Genomic DNA, 16948 nt, shown 5'->3' on the forward strand with positions numbered 1-16948 from the left:
GTGCGATTAAAGCCAATCTCCATGGATTCTAATTATCCCAATGGAGTGTTTCCATCTTTTAATGATAAATGGGCTCCGTTCAATGTGTTATTCCTTAACATGAGCGGGAGCATCACCGACAGCACTGACAGGGAACAGCAGATCCAGAGAGAGGGGGAGGAGAGATCAGAATCTGAGAACATTAGCCTGGAATATTCCAACAATAGACAGGAGCTTATCCGATTATATTTGGCGTCTTTCTGCATTTTATTGGTGGTCATTATCATCGTAGATCGATTACGCTCTTCTCATTATTCAATACTTTTATTATCCCTTCCTGGTTATCGTTGGTGTTCCTGGTGAGTGTCACTGTCCAAATTTTGTTTTCTATAAACCAGTTATGACTGTATTACTGTTATTTCACATAGTCTACACTTCTTGTCACCATTATTGTTCCTGTTGAATCTCTCAATTCAGATATTTACTCTACAGACCACTACTAACTACATCAATGAAGGTGTTCAATTACTGTCTCGCTCTCTGTTCTGGCAGTGTTACTCATGGGTCTCTATGTTGATCTATTCATTTTCGGGGAGAACCACAATGCATTGTATCATTGCCTTTGCTGTTAAGAGCGTGGAGGTCACCGTCTACTGCTCTGGTTACAAACTCCACTTCCTTCCACTGTTTCCATCCCATCCCTGGCCAATATATGCAGCTGAAGCAGACAAGTCACAACTGTGGGACATCTCTTTGACTATGAGCTGATTCTTGACACCACGCCCTGAACATTTCTAACTTGAAATACTCACCACTCCAGAATATATCTCACTGGTTTATTCCATCTGCTGTTTGAACCTTGAGCTGTGAAGTACAGGCTTAATGAAGTTAATAATCTGCTGCTGACTCTCCTGGCTTCAGACCTGCCGAAATAAATCTGATTCGAACTCACACCAAACTCCCATCCATCTGTCATTCATGTGCACGCAGATGTATATTGGTGTTGTGTCTGGCAATGACTTTATTTTAACATTCTCAAACACTTTATATCATCTGTCCATGAAACTTCTCTCGTTCTGTCTGTTGATTAATAAAAAGCCTGCCAGTTGTTTGTATTTAATATAGTTTCCTCCATGTGCGTTCCTTCTCAAACAATGAGTTTTGCATTCAACCCCCCCCCCCCCCCCCCACACACACACACACACACATTCCCATTGTAGGCAGTAATCTGATGCGAGGATAGTTAGCATATGATAGTAAAGTTTGCAATACTCTCATGCTGGGCAGTTTACTGAGCAACACACTAGCATGGTCTGCACAGCTCTCCATGCTGGGCTCTCATCTTGTCCCAGTTTATATTCTTTGTGGTGTTCTATTAAGCAGATTGAGAATTTGATGTAACAAACCATTTCAGCAGATCTGACAATGCCTTTGTTCAATGGTCTCATTCTTGTCATTTTACTCTCGAAGATCTCACTTCTCCAGTTAGTCCCACTGCCCTGTCTTTTTCCTCATATTTCCACAACATCTTTTCAGTTAATTAACTGTCTGTTTCTGTCTTTAATGTGAATCTCTCTGTCCCTCTGTATCTTTCCCTGGCCATGGGTTTTCTCTCCCTAGTGTATCGACTGCTGGCATTGTGTAGCTCAGAAATACTGAAATTGTCTGTTAAGCTGTTGTTCACTTCCTGGTATGTCCCATGTGATGGTCCATGGACAGGGGTGTTTCAGAAGTTATGAGATACATCCCTGTGGTTGTCCCTCTCAGGTGACCTTGCGATAAGTAACACGAGGAAGCCCACTGAGTAAAGGACCAGGCACCTAAATTGTGTGACAATGCTGTCACTTTTTTAATAAAGCGTTGGTTTCTAATTTTTTAAGTAAGAGGTCTTAAAGGCCAAACTGCCAACTGAAAACAGCTCAAGTAAATCACTTACGGTACTTTTAGGGTTTTAAATAAATAGTAGTAACAATGGCCAGCTCGCACAGACCAGGCTTTCTCGTTTGTTTTTTCTTGTAGCTGTAACAATCGCCGGGTGCTTTGGGTCCCAAAGGAGTTGGAAGTTTTAGTAAATTATCCCTAGCTGCTACTCTCTCTAAAGCCTCACTTGATGGTGTTTCCTCCTGGATTGGAGAACTGTATGCAAGAATGCGTGTCTGAATGTTCCTTTTTGCCAAGGGGAGTGTTTAGGTGATGTTAATAGATTGAACAGTTCATTTGTAGAACGTACTGTATCCATTATTCGGTTAAGTTATCCAATAGTTAAGTTATTCTAAAATCCTCTTCATTTTGTATGGATTTCCATTAGAGGATACTGAGGTAGAGCAACCCTATGGCAGCCAAAGGCCTGATCAGGATCTGTTTAAATACATCCAGGCATTATCTAAAGTTGATGAGAATGATGGGGGAGCCTTTTTAATTTCATTTCAGGAAGTGGCTAAACAGGTGCAGTGGCCAGAGAACATGTGGATTTAGTTTATCCAAACAAAGCCGATAGTATTTGCATCCCCATAGGAGGAGGTGAAGAAAGCCATCTGAAGTGCATATGAGCTTGTGCCAGAAGCTGACAGTGTTTCAGGAATCTAAAATCGCATCCCTGGTTAAACGCACGTTGTGTTTGAAAGAATCAAACAAAGTAATTTTGAAAGGTGGGGAAGGGTATTAAAAACAGAGCAAAGCTATGACACTCTGAGAGAGACTCTAATTTTGGAGAAGTTCAACAATTCACTTTCTGCAGTCGGGAGAACTCGTGTGGAAGAGCAGAGAGTTACAATAGCAAGATTAGAAACTGAAATGGCTGATGATGATGATTGGGTTCAGAAATCAAAGTTTGCTTTCTGTGAGGGATTCAGAAGAATGTGGGAGAACTTCTTAAAACATATCCCTGTGAGAGTAAGGTTGACTGGCATACGCCAGGAGTAGCAGGTAAAGGGGTTACAGCATTAAGAGGTACAGAAGGATGTAATTCTTTTATGCTGAGACATGAGGAGCTATGTCATTCAGAAGGACTATTTGAGAGATGAGAAGTGTTCCATTATGCAACGTCTGGTCAGAGTGTCCAGTCGAAACATCAACAAATTTATTCCACAATGGGGAAGGAGGCCTTGAGCTTGATGTTGGTGTTACAACATTTCAGCATTTACATTGCCAATAACATAACTGAAACAAATCTTTATCACTGATCGTGACCCCTTAAAGTTTGTGGAGAAGTTTCGGGAGAAAAATACCAGTCTGTTTTTATTGAGCTTATTACTGCTGCCATTCAATTTGAAATTATAATCTTGACAGGGCAAGAAAAAGTAAGTTTTGACACATTGACAAAAGGCATTCTGAGGCAGGAGTAAAATGACTGAATTCGAAACTAGCTGTGAACATTTGTATGCTCAGACTCAATGTAATATATATTCATTCCATTCTACTAATAGAGGAAGATTAGGAGGTCTAAAATTAATCCATCTTTGTGTATTGATGGATCATTTTATTAAAGGTGGAGTTTGGAGGACACTATCACTGTAAAAAGGTTATTTTCTCTTGGGTTTTTTTTTGACGAGAGGTTTTTAAGGTAGAGGTGCAGAACTGCTGTCTGAAAACAGTTTAAGTAAATAACTGAGAAAGCCTTGAGGTTTTATCAAAATGGAGGTAACAATGGAAGGGCAGTGGCCAGCTCTCCCAGACCAGGTTTCCTCGTTTTGTTTTCAGCTGCAGCATTCAGAAGCTGTTCGGGTCCCAGAAGGGTTGACAGTGTCAATACATGATCGCTCGCTGCCTTTCTCTCTGGGATTTCTGTAGATGTTGATTTCTCCTGGATCAGAAAACTGCATGTAAGGATCTGTATTTGAATATATCTTTGTGCCAAGTGGTGTATACCAGTAAGGTACAGTATCTATTGTTTGTGTAAGTGTTCCAACATGAAAGCTATCCAGAAATGTTCTTTTCTTTGATTGTATTTTAACTAAAGCATTTTAATAGATTATATTTTGCTTTACGTCGAGTGGTTTGACCAGTCACAACATATCTGGAAAGCACACTTCACATCTATATTCAAAATAAGGAAAGGTTTGGGTCTAAGTGGCCTTCTTAAAATATTTTGCAGGAATCTGGTCTGGTCCACAACACTTATAGACGAGGGGTTTCTAACTGACTCCTGTTATTGAAAAGTTAGTGCAGCAGCTGGGGATGGTTTGCTGGAGGTTGTGCTGTGAGCTGCCTCAGGCATTCAGGGAGACCTTAGGATTTGGTGACCAGCTTTGGATGGAGCCTGGGGACTGTAAACACAACATCTGGGTCTGCAACATGAACAATAAATGGAGCAGAGGTTGCAGAGAGGGTAAGCTTTGAAACCACCAGTGGGTTTGTGTGGGGAAAGGGATCTGCTGTGTCCATCCCGGATTTTCCAGGAACAGCTTCCCAAGCTCCACTTATCCCAGGAGCAGAGTGTGAGGGGACCCTGACTGAACAAGGAGCTGGTCACAGAGCGGTGTCACCTTCTTTAACCCGTCCTGCAGCTTCACCTCAGGGGGAAGGACGGTGCTGCCAGTGGCTATTCGGGTCACAGTTTCATTCAGCTTCTATGTTCTGGAACTTTTCAAACAGAACTGGGTGACATATCCATCATCTCCCAGTATGTTGACATCAATGTAACCATTCAGTGACGGAGGATATATATGGTGGATGAAGTAAATACATTGTTTCACCCTCAGCAGGGAACTGCCGGGTGTATCCAGTATAATGGGATTCCTGATGGTGTACATGGCATCTGCGGAGTAGCCGTGTCAATGGGGAGAGGTAGAGGAACTGAAGGAGCACTCTCTGTATTAATCTACTGCCTTCTATTATTCCTGTAAATGAAATGACAGATTATATCATGTTATATTGCAGCTGCCAAATAATTCTCCATTGCCTTTACCTCTCTGTATCTATCTGTAGACCCTCCACCCTCTCTTGATAATTTAATCTCTTGCTTATCACAGCAACATGACCAAACTCAGTATCTCTATATCTGTTCCATCCTCCTGATCATTGATATAGATTGTAAATAGTGGAGGACCCAGCACTGGTCACTGTGTGACTCCACTGGTGACGTTCTGTCAAACTGATTAAGACTGATTTATCAGGAGTGCCTGCTTCCTGTTTGATACATAATCCTCCCCCATTACTGTGTAACACAGTCGTAAAGCTGAATATGAACAAGGAGCATCAGTCAGGAATCCAACCCTTCTAACCTGCTCCGCCAAGGAATAAAATCATGACTGATGTCATCGCGGCCTCTGTTCCACGTTCCTGCCATCTCTCCATCCTCAAACTGTAGTCTCTTATTGTAGATTGCGCCACATGAAAAAGTATCCACTCCACAGCTACACTTTCAATTACGTTTAGCATTTTCCAGACCTCAATGAGCTCTCCTTTTATTCTTATAAACTCGACAGTATAGGCCTAAACTTGCTCAATTTCTCTTCATAAGACAAACACTTCAAATATGGAATCAATCTAATGAAGCTCTTCTGAATTGGCTCCAATGGAAATACCTCATTCTGCAGGACACCCAAACTGTAGTCCAGTTGCAGCCTCACTAACGCCTTGCATAGCTACAGCAATCTTTCTACTCCATCCTTTTACAAATAAACGCTGAAGTTATACTTGCATTCCTCATTACTTCAATTACCCGCAAGCAAGTTTTCTGTGATATGCAAGCAGGCACCCAGCTCCCTCTGCACTTAAGCACTTTGAAGTTTCTCTCCATTTAGAAAATCATTTGCCTTTTTATTCGGCTGGCCAACTTGAATAACTCCATATTTATCCACTTTAATTTTCATTGCCAAATGTTTGCCCATTCACTCAATCTATACACATAGTTTTTAAATCTCTTACATCATCATTCCGAAGTAATTTCCCACCAATGTTAGTGTCATCTGAAAATGTAGCTATAGCATTTTCTATCCTGTCAACCGAGTAATAATGTCGATCACAAATGGTTGAAGCATGAGAACTGAAATCTATGGCACCCAACAAGTTGCATTTTCCAATAGAAAATGACACAGTTAATTCATCAGACTGCATTTTGTTGGTTAACCAATCCTCCATCCAAGCCAATAAATTACTCCTAAACCGATGCTGTCTGATCTTACCACTCACTCTTTGGAGAAGTGACGTATCTGAATCCTTCACGAAGACCAGATATATTCCATCTCCAGGATGCCTACTATCCACCTTGTTTGTCACATCTTTAAATAACTCAAGAAAACACTTCAATCATGATTTATCCTTTGTAAAACCATGTTGACTCCGTTGGATTGTGGTTTACGTTTGCAAATGTCCACAACGATGGATTCGAATAATTTGCCTTAGATTACAATACTTTATTGTTATATTTTACTCCCTAATGTATTCAGTTATTGTAAGTTCTTCCCTTTCTAAAACCTTTACGTTTTTTTGAATTATTGTTTGATGGGCAAAAGGTTTGAAGAGATGTGCTCCAATTGCTGCATAAGTGGTATGTATGGCTGAATGGACTCATCATCCTGCTGGTGTACAAAATCGATGGGATGAAGTCTTTCTGGCGTTCCCATGTTGTCATCTCCAAGGCCAGAATGACCACGTCCTGTTGATGCGTTAGAGGGGTGGGGGATGATGTAATCTTCCCGTTACTGTGTAACATTCTGAGGGTCTGATGGGTCTTCTCATATTCCTCCATAAAAGGTGAAGATACTGAACGGTCTCCTCATGTATCCCAGAGATGGAACGAAGGGAGCAATTGGTCTTCTCTTGTTCCCATACAACGGACACGTGTCTGAATTACCTCCTCCTTACTCACGAAAGAAGTCTCAGGTAGTTTTTATCCAAACACATTTCCCTTGCAACAGACTCGGTGGGTCTGAATGACCTCCTGTTATCCCAGTGTAACAATCTCCAGTCACTGTGTGACCACTTCCAGTTCCTATGTTACGGACTTGAGAAGGCTGAATGGACTGATCCTGTTGCTGCGTAACAGAATACTGGTGCAGCATGGCCTACTCTGGGTCCAGTGTTATAGATTCGAGGGGCTGATTGGCCTAGAATATATATCAGGCTCGAGGGGCTGAACAGTGTCGTACTATTCTGGTGTAACAGGCTCGAAGGCCTGAATATCCTCCTGTTGTTCCTGTGTAACAGGCTGGAGAACGGAATGGATTCCCCCAACTATCTGCGTAATTCTCTTCAATTGTTGACTCCTTCCTGTCATCTATGTTGAAATAAGATCATCCTTTATTTTTGTAAACTCCAATGGCTATTGGATCAACCTGATCATCCTTTAGTTATAAGCTAGCACCTTCATTGCAGGAATCAGTTGAGGGATCCATCTCTGAGCTGCTTCCAATATAACAACATCCTTTCTTCATTGAAGAGACTAAATCTGTACACACTACTCCAGATGTGATCTTACTAAGATCCTGTACAGCAGCAGCATCACTTTACCAGCCTGCTGTAAGGTTCCCACCCAGGTTAGAGCAGTCTCAGATCTCTGGGGGAAATACAGAGCATTTATGAACGATCATTGTCCTTCTCTACTCCACTATCATAACGGGAGATCTGGAGAAAACGTCACAATGATGCTTAAGAAGATCATAAATGATGTGGCGAGATGATCTCTACCATTAATCTCCCCAAATCCCACATCACTCAGATTTTCCAGAATCTAGTAAGGTGGAGTGCAAAAACAGCAAGGAGAAGGAAAAATTGATGGGAGTTACATATCAAAGTGAAAGCTGGAATACAAATGCTGGACATGTTTAAAAACGGGAAATGAGATATACACATTTGTGGCTACTTCAGTAATAACGTACTGTTTACATTATATCTAAACTGTGTTAACCCAACTGAATGCTAATGCTGGGAAAAATGGATTTCATGAGCATGTGTTAGATGGTGGCATTAACATTTTTTCGAGCACTGAGCTAGAGATCATGTTATTTAGAAATTGATGTTGAATGATCAAAAGAACTAATTGAAAACTTTGCTGTAAAGGACCTTTTGGGAACAGTGACCACAATGCATTGGTTTTCTTTTATGCTGTTTGAGTACATGGTAGTTTTTGTTTTATTTGAAGTAACTGTCATAAATCTGAATCATGCAAGCCCTGAAGCTGTGAGGAGAAATTGGGGACTGCAGATGCTGGAGATCAGAGTCGAAGAGTGTGGTGCTGGAAGATCAGAGTCGAAGAGTGTGGTGCTGGAAAAGCACAGTCAGGCAGCGTACTAGGAGCAGGAGAATTGACGTTTTGGGCATAAGCCCTTCATCAGGAATGAGGCGTATGATGAAGGGGGCTGAGAGATAAATGAGAAGGCGGTGTGGCAGGAGGGAGGTAGCTAGGAATGCGATAGGTAGATGAAGGTGGGGTTGAAAGTGAAAGGTGATGAAGGGAGACAGAACGCCTCATCTACTACATACATGAAAGCCAGTGTGGTCTTCTCTACATTGGTAAGGCAGGTGGATCATTTCAGAGAACATATCTGGGATAGCCACGTTGACCAACTCCACCGCCTTGTGGCTGAACACTTTAACTCTCCTTTCCACTCTGCCAAGGACGTGAGAGTCCTAGGCCTCCTCCATCGCCAAACCCTAACCACCCTAAGCATGAATGAAGAAAGGTTCCTCTTCTACCGTGGGACCCTCCAACCACAGGGGATTAATGTAGGTTTCACCCATTTCCCCATTTACCCTAACTCCACCTTATCCCAGTCCAATCTTCCAACTCAGCATCGTCCCCCCTTTTGAACGTTCCTATGTGTTCATCTTCCTTCCGATCAATCTGGTCCACCCGCCTCTCTGACCTAACCCTTTCAGCCTCACCTTCAAGTATCTATTAGATCACAGGAATTAGCTTAGAAAAATGCCAAGTACCGTAGTAAGCCAGTGGATTCGGAGAAATATATACCCAGCAACGGAATACCAAGAAAAGAAAATCAAAAAGCGAAAAAGCATACAAACAAAAGAAAAACATAAAGACTGCAAAAAAAAGTACATCAGTGTATGAAACAAAAATAAAAACAAGGTCAAATAAGGAACAGTAGGTGTGCGGACAGAATAATTTATTGAAGACAACAGAGAAATCACAGGGAAAAGAAACAGTTTCTTTGCGTCTATCTTCAAGGCAGAATATCCAGAAATTCTCCCAGAAATACCAAGTGACCATGGGACTTGTGTAAGTAAAGTCTAACATCATTTTTATAAGTGCTGAGGTCATGTTTTAAAAGAAAGCTGGATTGAGTATTTATAAATCTGACAGATCAGATGTACTTCATACAAGAGTTTCAGAGGAAGCAGCAATAGGCGTATTGATTGCATCGCAGATTATCACGTTGTTTTCCAATACATTCCCGAAAGATATTTAGCCAGTCTGGATAAGGCAAAGGTTACAAATATTATCCAACAGTTTAAGAAAGGATGAAGATGGAGAGTGGTGAACTACAGATCAGTAACTTGTCATCCGCAGTCGGGTGTCTGTTGGGCTCGATAATAAAGAACGTGTTACTGGATATATAGAAGGTAATGGGAAAACTGGGGAGGATGATAATGCATCGATGAAACGAAAACCATAAGTGGCAAACATTTTTTGGAATGGTTTGAAGATGATTCTTTTGAACGTAGGCAATGAGGAGCTAATGGATAACGTATCGTTGGATATTCAAGAGGATCTTTTTTAAGAACTCTCCCACTGACATCATAAGAAAATTTATAGTAAAAGGAATTGGGAAGAATTGGGCGGCACAGTGGCATAGTGTTTAGCACTGCTACCTCACAGCGCCAGAGACACGGATTCAACTCCCGCCTCAGGTGACTGACGGTGTGGAGTGTGCACATTCTCCCCGTGTCTGTGTGGGTTTCCTCCGGGTGTTCCGGTTTCCTCCCACAGTCCAAAATGTGCAGGTCAGGTGAATTGGCCATGCTAAATTGCCTGTAGTGTTAGGTAAGGGGTAAATGTAGGGGTATGGGTGAGTTGCGCTTCGGTGGGTCGATGTGGACTTGTTGGGCTGAAGGGCCTGTTTCCACACTGTAACGCAATGTTATCGAAACACAAGCAAATAGGAAACGAAAAATTAGGTTTACATTCACGTGAATGTCATTGAAATATAGAAGATGCCATGCGCCAGCTGCACAGAGTGTTGCTGAGACTAAACTGAGAGTATTGTGTACCCTTTGGAGTCCCAATCTAAGATAGAATATACTACAGACGAACTGCAAATGGTATTCTCCAGATTAATCCCTAAAATGGCAAGATTGTCTGATGTGGAAACTGAGCCTGTGATCTCGAGTTTCAAAAGATGAGAGGTGATTTTAGTGAAATTTAGAAACATAGAGGGGAGAGAATAACCGAGGGACATATAGAAGTGTAAGCAGGAGAGATGAGGGAGAATCCCATGATTTATTCTACGCGGACAAGTAGAACAGAATAATCAGCAACAGTTAGTGTCGATTAGAAACCAAAGGGGCAATCAGTGTGTCAACCCGGAGAACATTGATAGATTGCTACGTGTAAACATCACATCTGTTTTACTTGGGAGAAGGAGGATGCAGGTACAGAATTCGAGAAGATGGACTGGAAAGCACTTGAAAAGAGTTTGATGTAAAATACGAGCGGCGGTTTGAGGCTTTGTCTGGTATAAAATTGGACCAATCTGCAGGTCTGGATAATGTTGGAGTCAAGGGAGGAAAGACGCTGACTGGAAATTTTAATTAGAATCTGACAATTGGGGAGGTGCCAAAGGACTGGAGAACAGCTATTATGATTGCACTTCACAGTAAGGGTGTTAGAGATAGACCAGGAAACTATAGTCGAGCGAGTATTAAATCACTGTTCGGGAAACTACTGGAGAAAATAGAGAAGGAGAAAATTGAACTCCAATCAGAATGGCAAGGTTTGATCAGGGATAATCATCATGACTTTATCAGAGTGAAGTCACACTAATGGAGTTGATTCAATTAGTTTGAGGAGGTCGCTTATTTAGTTTTGATGCAATGCCTTTGACAAAGTGCCGCATGGGAAACTGAAAAAAATAAAGTAAAATCTCACATTATCAAGGATAACTTGAAAATTGTCTTAGTGTCAAGAGACAGAGGGTGGTGGGAGAAGGCTGTTTGTGTGACTGGAGACCAGTGTCCCCTGGTGTACCACAGGGATCAGTGCTGTTTCCCTTATTGTTTGTAGCATTCATAATTGGTATAGATGTGAATCTGGAGGGGGAGTGGGTGGAGGGTGGGAGTTGTGATAACCAAGTTTGTGTTTGACACAAAGATTGGCCGGGTGGTGGTAGTGAGGAGGAAGTTCTGATTTTAAAGGAAAATACAAGTGGAATGATCAGATGGGCAGATCAATGGCAGATGGAATGTGATCCTGATAAATATGAGGTGATGTACTTTGGAAGGAGGAACCAGACATGGGGTGTACACAGTGATTGGCAGCACACTAGGGAGCTCAGAGGGTGTTTCTCCACACATTCCTGAATGTGACTGAACAGGGTAATGGACTAGTTAAGAATTGAACCTTGGGTGTCGCGGTTATTACTCAGGGAGTAGATTATAAGTAGATTACAGGGCTTGGTTTAGTCCATGATGTAGTACTGTATGTCGTTCTGGGAACCTCATTATAAGGAAGGATGTGATTGTACTGGAGGGGTTTGCAAAGGAGATTCACCAGGATGTTCCCTGGGATGGAGCATATCAGCTATGGAGAGAGGCTGGATAAGCTCGGGTTGTTTACTTTTGACAGAGAGGCTGAGGGGGATGTGATACAGAAGGATAAGTTAACAAGGGGCATCGACACGGTGGACAGACAGCAACTGTTCCTTTTAGACAGAGGGTCAAGAACAAGGGAGCACACTTTTAAAATGAAGGGTTTGAGGTTCAGAGAGGATTTAAAGATGACTTTATCTTCACCCAGAGGGTGTTGGGGTCTGGAAAGTACTTTCTGAGAGGGGAGTTATCAAGGTTAACCTCTCAACTGTTAAAAGTACTTGGACAAGCACTTGGAAGTGCCATAACATACCAGGCTATGAACCTTTTGTCGGAAAGTGGGACTAATATAGATCGTGCTGTATTTCTGTTGGCACGGAGACTATGCTCCTGTGAGTGTATGATGTGGAAGGTCAATGATTGAGCAGCTTAACACAAGAATTGATGGGTTTCTGAAGATAATGTTCACAAAGGTTATCAGAGTGAACTGTTATAGCTTGTCAAATTATGTCAATGTGAGAAGTATGAAAAAAAAGTGCAGGTTTTTTCCAGTTTGAAACCAGAGAATGGAGAATGGGAAACAGGGAAATGGCAAAACTATGAATCCACTACTTCAGTTCTGTCTTCACAGAACCTTCTGACAATAACAGGAAAACTAAGTCTGGCGTGGAAAACGAAATAGTACATGGAACATAGAACATAGTAAGTAAATCGTATGGGAGAAATTATTGGGACTGAAAATAATGGTCATAGACAACACTGACACAGGTTTATGAAATGGGAATTATGTTTGAGAAACAGACTGGGAGACAAATGAAAGAGAAGCAATGGATGTAAAACATGTGGATTTTCAGAACGATTTTGGTAAAGCTCCAAGCCTAGTTTGCAAAATCAAATCTTCGTGGATTGGGGTGAATATATGGCCATGCTTTTAGAATGGGACAGCTGGCAGGAGACAGTGAATAGAAATAAACAGACTTGTGAAGCAACAGCCTGACATTGTATTTAAGGTCTGATTCTGTGAGTATGACTATATCCCTGACACCCCATCACCTTCCCCGGATATCTCCTCTCTCACCAGCAGGACAGACAAAGAAGAAGTGGTGGCACCATGGGATAAAGTTTGAAGGGAATTGTTCTGGGAGATCTCAACAGTGACTCTGTATCCCGTGAACTCTCATGGCGTTAGTTTACACATGGGAAAGGAAACCTCCTGCTGATTACCATGTACCAGCCTCTTCCAACTGATGAGTCAGTACTCCTCCAAGCTGAACAATGCTTGGAGGAAGCACTGAGGGTGGCAAAGGCACAAAATGTACTCTGGGTTAGGGACGTCAATGTCCACAAAAAGAGTGGTTCAGCAGCAGCATTACTGATTGAGCTGGTTGGGTCCTAAAGGATATAACTTCTCGACTCGGTCTGCAGCAGGTGGTGAAGGAACCCACAAGAGGAAAAAGCCATATTTGACCACAGCCTTACTAATCTGCCAGCTGCAGAAATATCTGTCCATGACAGGATCGGGTAAGAGTGACCACTGCATAGTCATTGTGGAGATAAAGTCACACTTGCATATTGAGAATAACCTCCACCATTTTAGGTGGCACTCTCACCATGCTAAATAGGACAGAGTTTGAACAGAACTAGCAGCTCAAGTCTGGGTTTCGATAATATGTTGTGGGTCATCAATAGCAGCAGAATTGTACTCCAGCACAACCTCATGGCCTGGCATATCCTCCTCACAACAATTACCATCAAGCCAGAGGGATCAACCTTGATTCAATGGAGTGTGCAGGAGGGCAGGAGCAGCACTGGGAATACCTGAAAATGAGGTGTCTGCCTGATGAAGTCACCAACCATGACTACCTGCGTGCCAAACAGCATAAGCAGTTAGTCATAGACAGAGCTAAGTGATCCCACAAGCAACGGTGCAGATCTAAGCTCTGCAGTCCTTCTACTTCTTGTAGGGGGTAGTGTAATTTTTAAACGGTTAGCTGCCTTTTGGCCTTTTCTACCTCATAGTAAACACAAGCAGACACTCGAAACTGTTGCCGGACCTCCCCCACGTTTATATGAATGAAACAGTTGTAACAGCTTTCCTCGATAGTTGAGAGGCCGCCCTTAACCACAGTTGTACAACATCATCCATATAAGGGAAGAACGGGAAGCTCAAACACTGATTGGCCAAGTGAATGATAAAAGAATCGCAGGCACCAGAACCCAAAAAAGGAAAACAGTGCGGAATCCGAGCACTCGTTGGTCAAAGCAGCAGTAGTAAACCCAGCCCACATATACATGTATATAATGCGTGGAGATTACTATGCTTGTGTGTGTGTACCTTTGGGAACAGCACCCGACTTTGCAAAGTTGAATGAAAAGTTTTGGACTGACTCCTCCGTGTCTTTGTTCCTGGGAAGGGAAATGAAAAGTGCCGTAGATGGGGCTGGATAGCCACCTATCTCGCACAATTGGGGGCTCCTCCGGGATGAAATAATTATTGCCGGGGGGGGCAGTCTCTTCGGCTCACGGATCAAGCCTGATTACAACAAAGACGCGTCTAGTATATATTTATACTTCTCACTGATCGGCTTGGTCCGTTGGCCGTCGGCCAAGAGACGATGTGACCCGGCTCATTTAAAAATCATTTTGAATCCTGGAAAAGGAACACACGGACGAGTGCTGGGACGACCGGTTAGTGACTATACACGGGGGTACACACATTTAAAAAGGCCAGACAACTCCGTGCACGGATCAAGGTAAGAGATTCTTTTGTTCTTCCTTGTTGGCCGCGTGGTTTTGACGGTCATCTGTGAAAACGCTTTGGGCGTTTAAGACCAGGACTGAAGATAAACCACGGGAAATTGTGGTTTTGACGGTCATCTGTGAAAACGCTTTGGGCGTTTAAGACCAGGACTGAAGATAAACCACGGGAAATTGTGGTTTTGACGGTCATCTGTGAAAACGCTTTGGGCGTTTAAGACAAGGACCGAAGATAAACCATGGGAAATCAGACTTCTAGATTTACTAAGGAAAAGTCAGGGAAGACTGCAAATGGGAAAGAAATACCCCCCGATAGTCCATTAGGTCGGAAGTTAAGTCTATGGACGGACAGTAGTAGAACGAAGGACTTAAAGAAAGAGACCATGATAAAATATTGTTGTTTTATATGGACCAAAGAACCTATCCGCGCCCCCTCGGTAGTTTGGCCCGAGTATGGGTCTGATGAAGACTGGGTGTGTCAAATCCTAAATGTATATGTTAACAGAAAACAACCGTTTGACCCAGAGGAGAGCAAATATGCCGCCGCCTGGTTGGCGGGAGACGGCGAGAGTCCCACGCGTCTCTATCCTCTGACTCCCCAAACAGACCCGAGGAAGCCCCAGAAGTCTTGGGACATCCTCACCGACGGTTTGCCACCGTCTTCCCCGCCCCCGTATATACCACCCGCGCACGACCAGGCGTCCAGCGCGGACCTACCTCCTGCGATGGATAATTCCGAGTCCCAGCAGGCTACGACCAGTGAGGAAGGGACTGCTGGGGGGTGTACAGGAGGGGGCACAGAACTCACCCCAGGCACTAGGAAATCAGTCCGACTCGAGATGCGGAGAGGTCGAGAAGAGGGATTGAGAGCTGGGAGGAGTGATAATATTGAACAGCTGAACCCCTTACGAGAGGTGCCGTTTGGGAACGAACGGACCGGGTTTGTAGTACAACCTTTAAATTCTGGGGATATCCGGCATCTCCGTAATGAACTACCCCGTCTACTGGACGACCCCGTCAGTGTGGGAATACAACTGGACCAATTTCTGGGGCCCAGTATATACACATGGGCTGAACTGCAGGCCATGATGAGAATACTATTTAATTACGATGAAATTGTTATGATCCGGAATAGTGCAATGGCCATTTGGGATAGGGAGCATCAGGACGGCCCTCAGCGTGGAGAGCAGAAGTACCCCTTAGAGGACCCCCGGTGGGATCATAACGACGCGGGGGGAAGGGCCAATATGACAGACCTCAGAAGCCTTATAATCAGGGGGATCCAAACCTGCGTGCCCAAACAGCGGAATTTAGCAAAAGCATTTGAAGTTGGACAGAAAAAGGATGAATCCCCGAGTGAGTTTTTAGACCGTTTGCGGGAGTCCATGCGAAAGTATTCAGGTTTAGACCCCGATGGGGAAATAGGCAAGAGCATGCTTAAGGTGCACTTTGTGACTAAGTCATGGCCTGACATTCAGAAGAAATTACAGAAAGTGGAGGATTGGGCTGAAAAGGATGTTGCAGAATTATTACGGGAAGCACAGAAGGTGTACGTTCAGAGGGATGTAATAAGGGAGAAACATAAGACAAAAATGATGGTGGCAGCCGTACGGGAAGCTTGTAAGTCCACCGGAATGGGGGAGGGAGATTATGGGGTGGAAAGAGGAACGTCGAAGAAAAGTTGGAGAGGGAGAGAAGCGAGACGGGGCAGAAGTGAGAGAGGAGGATCTTATGGAATTGAGCGCCCTCAGAAGGCTGGATGTTACCATTGCGGGAAACTGGGACACTTCAAAAGGGATTGTCCCGAGTTTAAAAGGGAAAGAGAAGGGATGTATGAAATGGAGTGTGAACAAATGGATTAGGGAAGTCAGGGGAGGATCGGAACACGGGCCTACCAAGAACCCCTGGTAAATTTACGGGTGGGCCCATTTAGACAAGATGTTACCTTCTTAGTTGACACAGGCGCCGGCAGGTCCTCAATTCCCCTCCATCCGAGGGGGGTTGGCTTCCAAGCTAAAACATTAAACATTTCTGGAGTTAAGGGTGGGGTTTTTAGTGCGAGAATATTCGAACCACAACCCTTGCGGCTGGAGGAGGAGGAGCTCCAGGTGGAACTCCTTCACCTCCCCCATCTTCCCTATGGGTTGTTGGGACGGGATTTGATAGTCCGTTTCGGATTGCGAATAGAAGTGGGAGAAGAGGAAGAATTAGCCGTTACCATGTCATACCTTAGTGAGTCCCGATTGACAGAGATAGACCCTAGGGTTTGGGTCGCCAAAGGGAACCGGGGGGGACTCGCAATTCGACCTGTGGAGGTAAAATTAAAGCCCCAGAGCCCCGACGTCAGAGTGCGCCAATACCCCATCTCTTGGGAAGGGAGGCAGGGCCTGAAGACAGTTATGGAAGACCTAATAAAAGATGGATTGGTAGAGCCCTGTATGTCACGATACAATTCCCCAATCCTGCCGGTCCGGAAGTCGGATGGGAGCTACCGAATGGTCCAAGA

This window comes from Chiloscyllium punctatum, chromosome 14 (genome assembly GCF_047496795.1).
Source record: "Chiloscyllium punctatum isolate Juve2018m chromosome 14, sChiPun1.3, whole genome shotgun sequence".
Classification (NCBI taxonomy): domain Eukaryota; kingdom Metazoa; phylum Chordata; class Chondrichthyes; order Orectolobiformes; family Hemiscylliidae; genus Chiloscyllium; species Chiloscyllium punctatum.